Genomic DNA, 12,259 nt, shown 5'->3' with positions numbered 1-12,259 from the left:
CCATTTTACAATCTCAGGATTATTCTATTTCAAACTAGAAATTAAATGTCATGTTTTATATCCATATATACTGTTTTTAAACCACTTATAAGCACTACAATTTTACAATGAAAAGAATCTCTAAATTTAAAAAAAAAAACTACAGATATATACTTCAAGGGACTTAAAGCACATAAGTCAGTAGTAGAGCATATGCAGAAGCTTGTGTAAGGCTCTGGTTTGAATCTCGATCAGGAAAAGGAGAAAGAGTGGCAGATGACTGACTGCTCAAGATCTAGTTAAATCTCACATTCACTTATATGAGTGCATTCAATTCTCTATTACCCTTACTAAGAAGAGAAAGGTGGCACAAGTAATCCAACTACTAAGATACAGAATGTCATAATTCTTTTCCTTAGCAAATGATATCAAAAAATCCTTATTCTGACCTACAACTCAGTATCACCTGAATCGTCTGAAAGCATGCCAACTGATGACTGGAAGAAGTGTCTCACAACACTGTTATCAGTCCCAGATTTACCATATGCCACATGATGCACTAGGCAAAGTACACTAAATAGAAATTACTGCAGAGTAGAAAAGAATGCAAATGGTCAGAGCGTAAGTATCCCACACAATACATACTACTGAATCCTTGCCCTGAGGAGTAAGTACCTGATCAAAACAGCTACAAAAATGGTTTTGCATCATGTCTTCTAACTAAACAAAAGAGCCCAAGAGTGTATTTTTACAAAAAAGTCATACTCAACCATGACTGTATTATTCAGATGTGAAGATATAAGAAATTAAGTACATATATTCTGTATGTATATGTTCGTGTATTTATATAGAGAGATGAAAACCTTAAGAATGAGTTCCTTGTTTGAAGTTTTACAAATGGCTCTAATTTGCATTCTATTTACTTGCTTGGGTGGAAAGGGAAGGAAGTTGTTACTGGTGAGCAAGAATGTATACACTACAAGGAGAAGACAGAACAATTAAATATCTCTGCAATGGCCAAAAAGTTGAGATTTCTTACCTGAAGAATACTCTCTAAATATTTAATGTAAAATAAGACACCAAACTAATACCTTGAAATAAAAATTATTTGAAGACCATGAGTCAAAAAGGCATTCCACCTAGAAGCCATCTGAACAAATAGCCAAAGCTCTTTGAGCATTAGTTTCCTAATGTTGATCAAGAATGAATTAGAAGTTAACCTATGTCTTCCAGGGTTGTCATGGAGCTAATTTAGTGGGTAAAAGGCAGCTGCTCAACACTGCAGCCTAGCACCTGACTCCTCATCTATCAGACAGCAGTATAAGTATTTATCTAACAAGACTGTTTTAAAATTAAACCACGTTTTAAAGTACTGCCTTGGCCTAAGGAAACCTAGTACAAGTGTTAGCTACTGGCGATATATCAGCATGACTAGTGCAAAACTGAGTTACCACTGCACTGTTGGATTATGCCATCTTTGCTACATGAAAAAAAAATCTTTGAAAAGTTAATCTACTTTAGTAAACAGATATAGCAGAGCTCCCATAACCAAAACACTTTATGCTAACTCTTACAAAATGCTCTAAATTGACTTCTGTTCACAAATGCTGGCAAGATATATGTATTGAACACCAACAAAAAAATCCAGTCTATAAACTAGAACATAACACAAATGGTATATCTATTCTTCTTTGTCACCTAAAGATCTCAAAATAATAACCCAACATAGCAAATTCAAAATATTTAGTATACTTGATAATCTGCAGCTCACAGCAAAAAAAACTTTCTCTAAAGCTTTTGCCACATATTTACAATAGTTCCAAAGTGCTGTTACAGTCTAGGATACCCAAAATATTAATAATTCATATTCTATACACCAGGCAGAAACTGCTAAGCTGTGCTACAAAAGGATAACCAAAAATAAAAGAGAGAATTTTAAACACCAACAGAAGTGTTTTCAAATAATATAGTCTTTTGCTTTCCTTAAACAGGGAAAGAGAGAATTACTGACTCTAACAACCGAAGCATCAATACTTAGTAAGAGTGATAATCGAGGCTTTTCCCTAAGGAGACTAGGAGTAATATGAAAAAACCATCACTCTGTACTCCTTGATCAATTACTGCTTACTAAGTAAAGACAAATGATTACTTCAAATGCAAGTAAAACAATCTTTACTAAGTAAAGACAAATGATTACTTCAAATGCAAGTAAAACAATCACCATTCCACAGGCATTATTTTTAAACTATTTTCAGAAAGGTCAGAGAAATGAATTTTTAAACTCCATCAAATATCACCTATACGATATAAGAAACCAACTGCCTTCACTCTTTGCTGGGACAACCAAAAGCAATTTATTAACCTAGCTCCCCTTGATCAATTGGTCTCTTCCTTAGTAAAGGAAAAAAGTATACTCTGCTCAGTTACATGTAACCCTACAGAACCACCAGCATTTTACAAAGCAAGGCTTTCCTCCAAGGCAGCCACATCACTACTGATACTATAAGGGCTTTCCTAAATTATCCAGCAAAGCCAATCTGGGGGAAAAAAAAATGAATAAGAAATCTTATTGCTGGGGCAGGGCGAGATGGCTCAGGCCTGCCTGCTTTAGTTCAATCCCTGAATCCCATGGTGGAAGAAGAAAACAGAGAATCAACTCCACAGAATCAGCCACAGATTCCTGCACTTTCACACACAAACACACATCAATTAATTTTTTTTAAGTGAAATCTGTAAAGTGGCTATTCAAAACCTAAAGTGTGTGTGGGGCGGGGGGGGGGGACCCTCCAAACCCAAGGGGGAAAAAAAAAAAAAACCCTAGTTGCTCCAAAAGAGAGAAGTATTAGAAAATGCTGCTGTGGCCATTACAGGGAGGCATGGCTGCAGTGCTGTGTGGAGTGTGTGCTCTGAAATGGACTGGAGTTCACCATGACGGACCACGAAAGTCACAGTGCAGAAAGTGCTGTTAGTTCATTTTATAGATGCTGATTAGGCAGTTTCAGTTAAACTTTACAATAGACTATCAAATACGTTCCAACTACAGTCATTCTCAGCACTAAGCTTCTGTTTCCATTATTAAACACAATTAAAGAATTAAAAGGATCTGTGTGTTTTTTCTTGGGATATAGTAATCTAAAGTTATGTGCAATGAGGTACCAGGCACACAAGTGACAAGACTTCCTTCGGTTATAGGAAGGCACTCATATGGAACATCAGTATACCAAACTGCAAGACTCAAATAACTCAAAATTGACACACATTTCTCATGCAGCAGGGTTCAAAGGTGTCAAACTCAATTTATTTCAGGAGACAGGAGAAAGTGTCAACGAATCGCAACACTTCGCTTTAAACAGAATGGCATTTTGTGGTTCTACAAGGGTTCAGGCATTCCAGCAGTATTTGGAACAGAAGGGGATACAGGAGTGTCTGTAAGTGTTGTCAGAGACAAGAAAAAGTCCCACTAACGCTACAAACAGGTGATGTTGCAAAGCAGGCATGAAATCACAGAAAAGAACACTTTTTGACAAATTTTATGCTCAAGAGAAAAATTAATGTACCAAATACGAGGGGGGCGGTGTGGCCCAAAGAAGCCACGAGGTTACACACACACCCCGAGAGCCACTCTCACGAGACTCTGACAGACATAGATTTGGGTAATTATAGTAAAAAGCTGTGTGTATTGGAAGCACACTAAGACCACACCCTAAGATTGAGCTTCTGGACTTTAAACGTGGGGAACTAAAAGTTAAAAGGTCTGGCCTCATAGGTGAAAGACACAGCGATGGGAGCAAAGACACACAAGCCCTCCATGGGCGCAGGGTGTCCCGGCAAAGCGTAGCCTAATCCGAGGAAAGGGGTGAGGGCCCCAGGAGAGCTGGCCCGGAGAGCGGGGACGCCGGTCAACAGAGGAGCCTTGGGAGCCGGGGCGCAGAGGAGCACGGGGGCAGGAAGGCAGGCAAGGAAGCAAGGGAGCTGAAAGCGCCGGGCACGGGGGCACCGGCTCCCGCACGCCCCGCGGCCCGAGCGGAAGAGCGGACGCCGAGAATGAATGGGCGGAGGCCGGGCCCAGGAAGAGCCGGGAGCGCGCAAGGCGGCCGCGCGGCCCGCCGCGGCGCAAGGGGCGTGAGGAGACGACCGGCCGGTCACTCACCCGCCGCGAGCTCGGGCACTCGGCCGCGCTTCTCTCAGCCGCCGGCGGCTCGTCACGGCGCTAGGGGGAGCCCCGGGCCCGGAGCGGGCGGCGGCGGCCGGACCGGGAGCCCCTCCGCACCTGCCCCTCTGGCGGAGCCGCGAAGAGCCAGGCGACGGCGGCGGCGGCGGCTTGGAGTGGGGAGGGCAAGAGACCCGGATGTACAGGGTAACGGCGAAGGGGGGAGGGGGAGTGCCAGGAAGTGAGGGCGCCGCGGACCTGTCGGGCCGTGCGCATGCGCCGCGCGCCCGCTGCGCAAGGTAAAGTCTCGACCGTCCTCTCCGCCCTCTTCTCCCACCCCTCGGGAAAGGGGCGGGGCGCGGCCGGAGACAGGTGGTCCGGCGCGCCCCACGGAAAGCCGGGGGGCGCGGCCACGCCGCACGAGACCACGCCCTCCCTTAAAGGGGCAGCACTTTCGCGGGAGGCAACGTCCGGGAGGTTGCGAGGGTCTTACTGTGGCGGTGAACAACTACAGGTCAACAAGCTCAGGAAGAGACCAAAGCTCTGAGCTAAACCCAAAGGAGACGCCACATTCCAGCATCCCGCACCTGGAGGGGCCTGGCTCCTGGCAGCAAGCCTTTCCCCTCGGGCCTGGTACTGAGCCTCTCTCGTGCTTCCAGAGGCGGCACTGGCGCTAGGCAGGCTCCCCAGGGCCTAGGCACCGTTATCGCCTGCGATGCTATCGCAGAGACGCCCTTGGGAGGTGTTAAATGATCAGTCTGGGAACAGAAATGAGACTCCACTAGGTAACGTGGCTTGCCGCACACAGTCTTTTAGATAAATCAGACTCTTGTTCTGGAGTCGACTCGGCAAAAACGTTGAGTAGACTGCGATTCTGATGTGATGTGGGGCTACGCCACCTAATTACTTCTCTAATCCCACTGTCACTCTTGGAAAATAGATGCTCCCTTCCCTTCTGAACACACACAAAAAAGGTCTCATCTACTAGCTCATTCGAATCCTGCTGTAAAACTCAGAGCATTAGCATTGAAATATAAATGATTAAGAGTCCCCCATGACTATATTACATGGAAGTAAAGGGTTTTGAGCATTTGGGGGTTAAAACCCCAACTGAAAATCCCATGAAAGTATGGACTTTCTTTTTTTTCTCCCTAGGAGGATGCATATGATTTCCGACTCATGAACTTAGGGACAGTTTGAAACCTTAATCACAAACATGCCTTTACTCCCCATCAGCGATCTCAACAGAGAAACGCTGGCCTTGATAAATGTAGCCAGTTAATCTGGTGTCTTCTACTGTAGGAAGCCTTTGTCTTGGTCAGCCTGTCTCTTGCCTCTTCAATTTCATGAAGACAATTTGGTATGCAATACAGTCAGGAGAGCCTGGGGGCGGCGTGGCATACATTAAGGGCAAGAATCCTACAGTCTCAGATCTTTAAACTTCAGGAGGCTTTGCATCCAAAACACTATATCAGGTTTTCATCATTTTTTTTTTATTAAACTGAATGATAAAACTATCCTCACCATCCAATAAGGCTTGGTTTATTTACCTGACACACACTGGCATTCATTGGCCCATGAATATAACACCATGTATCTGACCGGTCCCTCAGACACCAGTTCAAAGCAACCACACAACAACTGCAGAAATCTCTCCCATGAACATCCAGTTTAGCTGGAACACCTCCAACCATAAGGAGTGCATCTTGGCAATTGTCAGCATCTTATCTGAGGAACCTCAGATTTCACACTGCAATCTTCATCCACTGGCCTTAATATTATCTGTGGGAATCGAAAGTGGGCATTGGCCTGAGGTGCTTATACTCCAAAAAGATTTGGCTGGTGACTAAGAACAACAGGACAAGTTCTGCAGAGAACACAGAATGCTCCTTTTAGAGCAGCTTCCCCCTCATCAACCCAGGACCCATTTCTGGACATAGCGAGAAACACAAGCAAGCTCCACCATTGCCCATGTGCAGAAAGCTGGCTCAGGAAACAAGCCCCCTACAAGAAAGGCTAAATTTATTCTTCCACAGCCCTTTCTCTGTCCGTCTGCCTAACCACAATCACATTTCATTCAGCTGAGGCCAAAGGTTTAGAAGTTTTAGATTACAAAAGCAACCAGAAGACATTTACGAAAGGGGAATGGCGCTGCAGTCACAGCAGCTACCTCAGATCTCTGGAATCCTTACACTACTTACACAGTGCCAAGCATTGCACTCAGCCTTTGACTTGCATTTCCTCCTTTGCTTTTCATAGCCATCCCATCTGGTACTGTTTTCATGTCCGCTTTGTAAATGAGGAATGCGGGGTTCAGTATGTGACAGTTCCAGGATTCGAACGCAATCTGTCAGCTCCAAGAGCTGTCTGCTTCTCCACAGACACTACACTCTGAGTTCTCAGATTTCAAAGCATGAGGATGATAGAGCCAGAGAGAGAGATGCTCAGCAGCTAAGAACACTTAACTATTCTTACAGAGGGTGTGTGTGTGTGTGTGTGTGTGTGTGTGTGTGTGTGTGTGTATCCAAGCCTTCACAAGCATCTGTATATACATGGTTTCACATATGTGTATGTACACACACACATAAGTGAAAATGAATAAATGTTCGTAATGTTAAGATAAACTGTTCTGTTCAATCAACATTTTGTACTATCCCCTCTTATTATATCCCAGGAGTTATGGGAGGGTCTGATGTAGAGAACACATGGTCCGTCTTTGAGGTCTCTGGAGGTTTCTATGAGAGAGCTTGGTCACTGTAACAGAGAATGTTGTAAGGTATGTCGTAAGAAAGAGCCATCTCTGCTTGGAACAGCTCTGAAGGGTTTGTCAAAGCCCAGACCTCTGGAGATGGTCCTGGGGAATTGACGAAAGGACAAGAAAAGGGTTCAACCAGAGAGCAAGAGAATCCTGTGAGACAACTGGGATAGAAAAGAAGGACAATAAGAAGCCAAAGCCACCTCAAATCTTACACAGTAACAGGAAAAAAAAGATACTTGTAACCAACGGAGAAACAGAACCTGATATATTTCCTATCAAGACCACTTGGAACACGATGTCCAAATGTACCCACTATGGGAGACAATAGAGGCCAGGAGGCCAGCTGAGAGGCTCCAGAGGGGTCCAAGTTGACAACTGTCTGGAGCTGGGGAGTGGCTTAGTCATAGAACACTTGGCTGACATGTTCAAGGTCCTGCAGATATCACTCCCAAGCCAAGGAAAGAATAAATGCTAAAATTAAGATATGTAGTCATGTATTTCCCTGAGTTTATGACTGATTGAAACTAGGGTGAAAGAAAACAGGAGCTGCAGGGACACTGAACAAAGTGTTCTTAGCTGAGGTCACTATGTGGATGGGGTCACCATCAGGCCCGTTAGCTTTACCTGGTTTTCATGCCTCTCCTCCGACCACCCATGCAGCCACGCACTGCTTTAACTGCTGTCTTGAGATGAGCATAACTATTTCCCAACCTTTCCCCTTTCCCCACAGATGCATCTAGCACTTAACAGCTACAGAGTATTTCACCACACTGCAATAGCTCAGTTCCCTTCCATTGCTATGTGTCCCTATCCAACATGCCAGCTGACCCGAGACCTGCTCACAATGGGGATTTTTGCAAGGGCGGAGCTAAGCCCAGGAGAAAGGGCCTTTAGGTAAATGGGGCCAGCAGACGACAACCACTCCCTAGGAAGAAGAATCGTGTGCAACTGAATTACATGTAGATGCCGCACACCCCTGGGGGGAAAAACCTTCCTGATGTCTAATTCCCTACAGAAGCCACTGTGAATGTCCTCATCCCTTCATGTTACTCTTTCCTTCATTCATTCACCCCACGTGCATTCTTGGGAAGCACAGGGCAAAAGCAGAGCCAAATCCACTTCAAAACTCTGGATTGTGCAGCCTGGTCAGGCTCAATACCTGCTCCAGGACTTACACAAACTCAACCTCCTGCGGTGTCAGTTTCTCCAACGATGTCTAACAGCCTCCCTTCCTTCCTGACAACTTCCTGATTCCTGCCACTGCACCCTGCATTTCCCGGCAAGCCCATGGAGCAAGGAAGCACATACCAAAGTGCAGAGCCGGAGTGTACCAGTGAAAGGGCCATTCATTCAATATCAACAACCTCCCATTTCCTACCTGGCCAATGGGGATAAGAATCTACCTACTTTCTAGGAAGGCATGGAGCTCTCAGAAATACTGTATAGGAAGACACTTTCTGACCCCAAAGAGTTGTCCTTATTAACTGTTACTGCCACGGCAGCCACCTCTGCTTTTGTTGTTCTGCTTTTTGAGGATGAATTGTGACCACATAAATTCCCTGGATTATATTTGCTGGGTCAAAGGATCTAAACACGTTTCTGGTCTTTAAGCTGTATTCTGGTCTTTAAGCTGTTAGTTGCCCCACAACCTCAGGTGACATGCACACTCAGGATGTGTAACCACGAGGAGAACAGCTTGGCTCGCCTTCCCACCTGACAGTCAAGGATTGAGCTCGTTGTCCTACGCTGTACTCTTGTGCAGCACTGGCTAACAGCAGAGCCAAAGCCACCCCAAAATGCTAGATGCAGCCTCGTCAGATTCAAAGCCTGCTCTATAATTTCTCCCAGTCTCTTCCCATGGATAATCAAACAGGGAATCTTCAAGGCCAGAGGCTCCTTCCAAACATCCCCTCCACAGCCAGGGCTTCCAAGCAAAGACTCCACAGTCCGTTTGTGGACAAGAAGCCAATGAATATTTGATGAGAGCAGACAGTGAGGCCTGGGATATGGCTCGAAGCTCATTTCACACTGAAAGAAGACATCAGAACTGCCATTTCAAAAGAACCAAAGAGGAAGCCACCATATCAAACCCAAGACCTTCCTGCTATTTAACAAAACATTAACCAGTTCCCTGAAGCCGCTGTAGCCAAGCTCCCCTTAAATTAAAAGGTCTGTATATGAGTCCCAGTCACCTTTCCAAATGGAACATATTTTCCACAGAGGAGGTGTTGAAAGCTCTTTTTCCAGCCCTCTTAGTGAACTACATCAGGGAAAAGGGTCCCACATCAGCTGTGACATCTCAGAACTGCACATCCACTTTCTCTTCCCATGGCTGTGTCTCAGCTCTTGGCTGCAAAGATTCTTGCCAGATTCCTTCCTAAAGATGAACACCTACTTTCCTTCATTCACTTTCAGAGCACTTAACTTTCATAAACTGTCATTTTTAATGCTTCTTAGCTTAAAAAGAAGAAAGGAGGAGGAGGAGGAGGAAGAAGAGGGGGAAAAGGAGGAAGAAGAGGAGGTGAGCTCTGCCACGCTGCCTCTACCATGAGCACTGCACTCCCTGCTACAATACCCAACTGCTAGACGACTCCACACACATATAAGGCATGATTAAACGGAGGGCCGGGCAGTAACAGAGATGCTGTGGACCTCTATACCATTTTTTTTTCACTCTGTGAGTAATATGTTGACTGAAGCAAAATTTTGAAAATACATATGAGCAAAAAGAAAAATATATAAATACTCATGATCCAACCACCCACAACATATGGATACCCTTCCAAATGTTATTATGTATCTATATAAAGATAGTATATTTTTGTAAGAATGGCTCATATCTGAATACTAATCTGCTTTGCTCTACCTCACAGCCTATCTTGGCTACCCCTCCTCAATGAACATACTATAGTTCCATCACTGTTGGAGGCTTATTTAATAGTCCACCATATAGACACTGCATGAAATATGTAACCAGTTGAGTCTGAGATAAGGTAAAAGAGGGCTTTCTTCAATGTCAAGGAAAGCAAAAGGCCTTATCACTGCAGCCACCTCCTGACGGGCTTCCCACTTTCTCCCCCTGTGTTTGTATTGCTTCCGTGCTGTATTTCCACACAGCTGTACTCCGTACCGCCCATTCACCACGTGGACTTATTAGCAGCCCCAACACCCAAAGCAGCAAACTGTTTGTAACTGGAAAAGCTGAAATTTGAGGGGACGACGGCTCTGAGTTCAGCATGGGAATCTGCCACTGAGACTGGCGACCGGAATGGCAAGCATGTTTTTTGTGCCAAGATTTTAATTGGAAAAAGAAGGAAAAGATCTTCTGTACACACTGTCCTTTCCCCCTCTAAGCCTATCCCAAGGCAATGCTTTTCCCATGAGGGGTGGGCTGGCCTGGGAGCTGCTGATACAGCACACAGTTTGAAGTCCAAAGCCCACTGCTCTATCTGCAGACATACTGGCTGCCAGAAAATTCAAGAGACATGCTCAGAATGTGCACCCCCTTGCCACAAACATGTCTTTCAACCCAGGGTGGGATCCAGCAGCACAAAGGACTACTCACTGGGCCTTTTAGCCCTGACAACCACATGCTCTCTCCAAGCAAGGACACAGGCTTCCAGTAGTCACCTTTAGGAAGGGACAAGATGACATGAGATCTGGGACAGCACCAGAGCAATGGGGAAGGAAGGTGCCTGGGTGGGCTGTTCATTTCCCAGCCTCATTCCACTGTCACCCCAAACCCTAATCTCTGCTGTCACATCTGCCCACCTGTGTAGCACACACTCAGTGTCATAAGCTCTGGGCCAGTGAGATGCCTCGGAGGGAAAGAATAACAACCTGACAACCTGAGTTCAATCCCTGGGACTCACAAGGTGAAAGGGAGAACCGACTCCTCAAAAGCTGTCCTCTGATCTCCACACATACTATGTTGTACTTATGTTACACACGAATGCACACACACACATACACACACATGCGCACACACTAGATATAAAAAAAAATTAAAACATAGCTTTCCCTGTAAAGAAAGAAAATCCCTAGCTGTACCCAAAGCCACCTATTTATCAATGACATTTTAAAACATTTTAAAAATGCATTTTACAGAAATATCATGCTTAGACAAAAAAGAGGGGGAGGGAAATCCTGTAGTTTGGCACACAGTGACAGGACCACTGCCGCCCAATCCTGCCGCTGTACACAGAATGACGCCCACTGCTCATTCAAACCTTCCAGCACCGTCATGAGGATTCTACTTCTGCTCGGCTGGAGATGAAGAAACTCAGGAATAGAGTTCATCTGCAGGAAGCTCCACCTTCCTCACTTTCCCCTTTTCTTTCAGCTAGAGTTAGCCAAATCCCTCAGTGTCCAGGTTCCATTTCTTACCTAACCGTCACCCTAATAATAATCACTGTGCTGTTTTGATGATTGGGCAAAATAACAGGAACGAACAGGAATGTCAACATTCAAACTGTGGAATGTCAACATTCAAACTGTCTTGGGCCTTTTCGAAAAGAACAGCAGTTAGACACAGTCAAAACCCAACAGAGCTTAATGTCTGCAACGGTGCGTCTTTCCTCAGACGAAGGCCGATCCTGCCTGCAGGCAGGTGATACTAGCTCACAGGCTGGGGCCTCCTACTGAATCAAAAGGAGACTCTGCAAGTTGAGCAGCAGCGTTCGTTCACCTCTGCTCCCTGACTGCGTCTTCAGCCTGTGCTCCAGCACAAACCCTTCCTTCTCAGCCAGGTATTTTTGTCAAAGGCGAAATGTAACTAAAAAAAAAAAAAAAAAAAAAACCACGACAGTTTCTGACATTCCTATGTTCGTGTTCAGACTTGGAAGGCTGTCGACAGACACAGGCTCCGAGTCAGTCTGGGCTCAGCCAGGCCTGAATGTTTCGCTCACCTGAAAAGAGAGGGACATGCAGGCACTTGCTGTCAGAGACACAGCACAGTACCTGGCAAACGGAAGAACTCAGTCAAAAATGGCCTTTCTTTCCTTTTTGTTTCATTATTTGGGGGACGTACTAACCACATGACTCAGGTGGTGCTGGTATAAAGTACTCACTGCAAATAAAAATAAATAAAAATAAGCTTCTGAGGGAAATGGCACAATAGCAAATGGCACAAAAGCCAAGCTTTAGAACGAATGAAAACTATCTTCACTACAGGGTCTTGAGCAAGCCATTTCTTTTCCTTGAATCTGTTTGCTCATCTCTGAGTAAAGGGTTTGTCCTCAGCTACTCACACACTCTCTGTACGTTCATAGTCCTGAAATTCCAAATACACCACAGTGCACTGACAGAGAAGATCATATACGGTTACTAAGTACACAGTAACAGGAGAAGATACTTTGTCCCTTTTCAGACAT

At 45.1% G+C, this 12,259-nt stretch overlaps 1 protein-coding gene across 4 annotated transcripts in view; it reads right to left on the bottom strand.

Moving 5' to 3' along the window:
- The window catches only part of Fam49b (family with sequence similarity 49 member B), a 130,162-nt gene that overhangs the window by 63,669 nt on the left and 54,234 nt on the right, over positions 1-12,259 (bottom strand). Inside the window, exon 1 of one of the 4 annotated variants that reach the window (XM_028773226.1) lies at positions 4,130-4,291. The exons of the other annotated variants lie outside the window; for them this stretch is intronic. The gene's annotated coding sequence lies outside the window, so the exon portion shown is untranslated. Of the gene's footprint in view, positions 1-4,129; positions 4,292-12,259 lie in introns of those variants that run through there. 4 annotated transcript variants of the gene reach the window in all.

This window comes from Grammomys surdaster, unplaced genomic scaffold (assembly GCF_004785775.1).
Source record: "Grammomys surdaster isolate TR1022 unplaced genomic scaffold, NIH_TR_1.0 224, whole genome shotgun sequence".
In the NCBI taxonomy this organism is placed as follows: Eukaryota; Metazoa; Chordata; class Mammalia; order Rodentia; family Muridae; genus Grammomys; species Grammomys surdaster.
The sequence above is the reverse complement of the archived record's forward strand: the minus strand, read 5'-3'. Positions and strand labels throughout refer to the sequence as shown.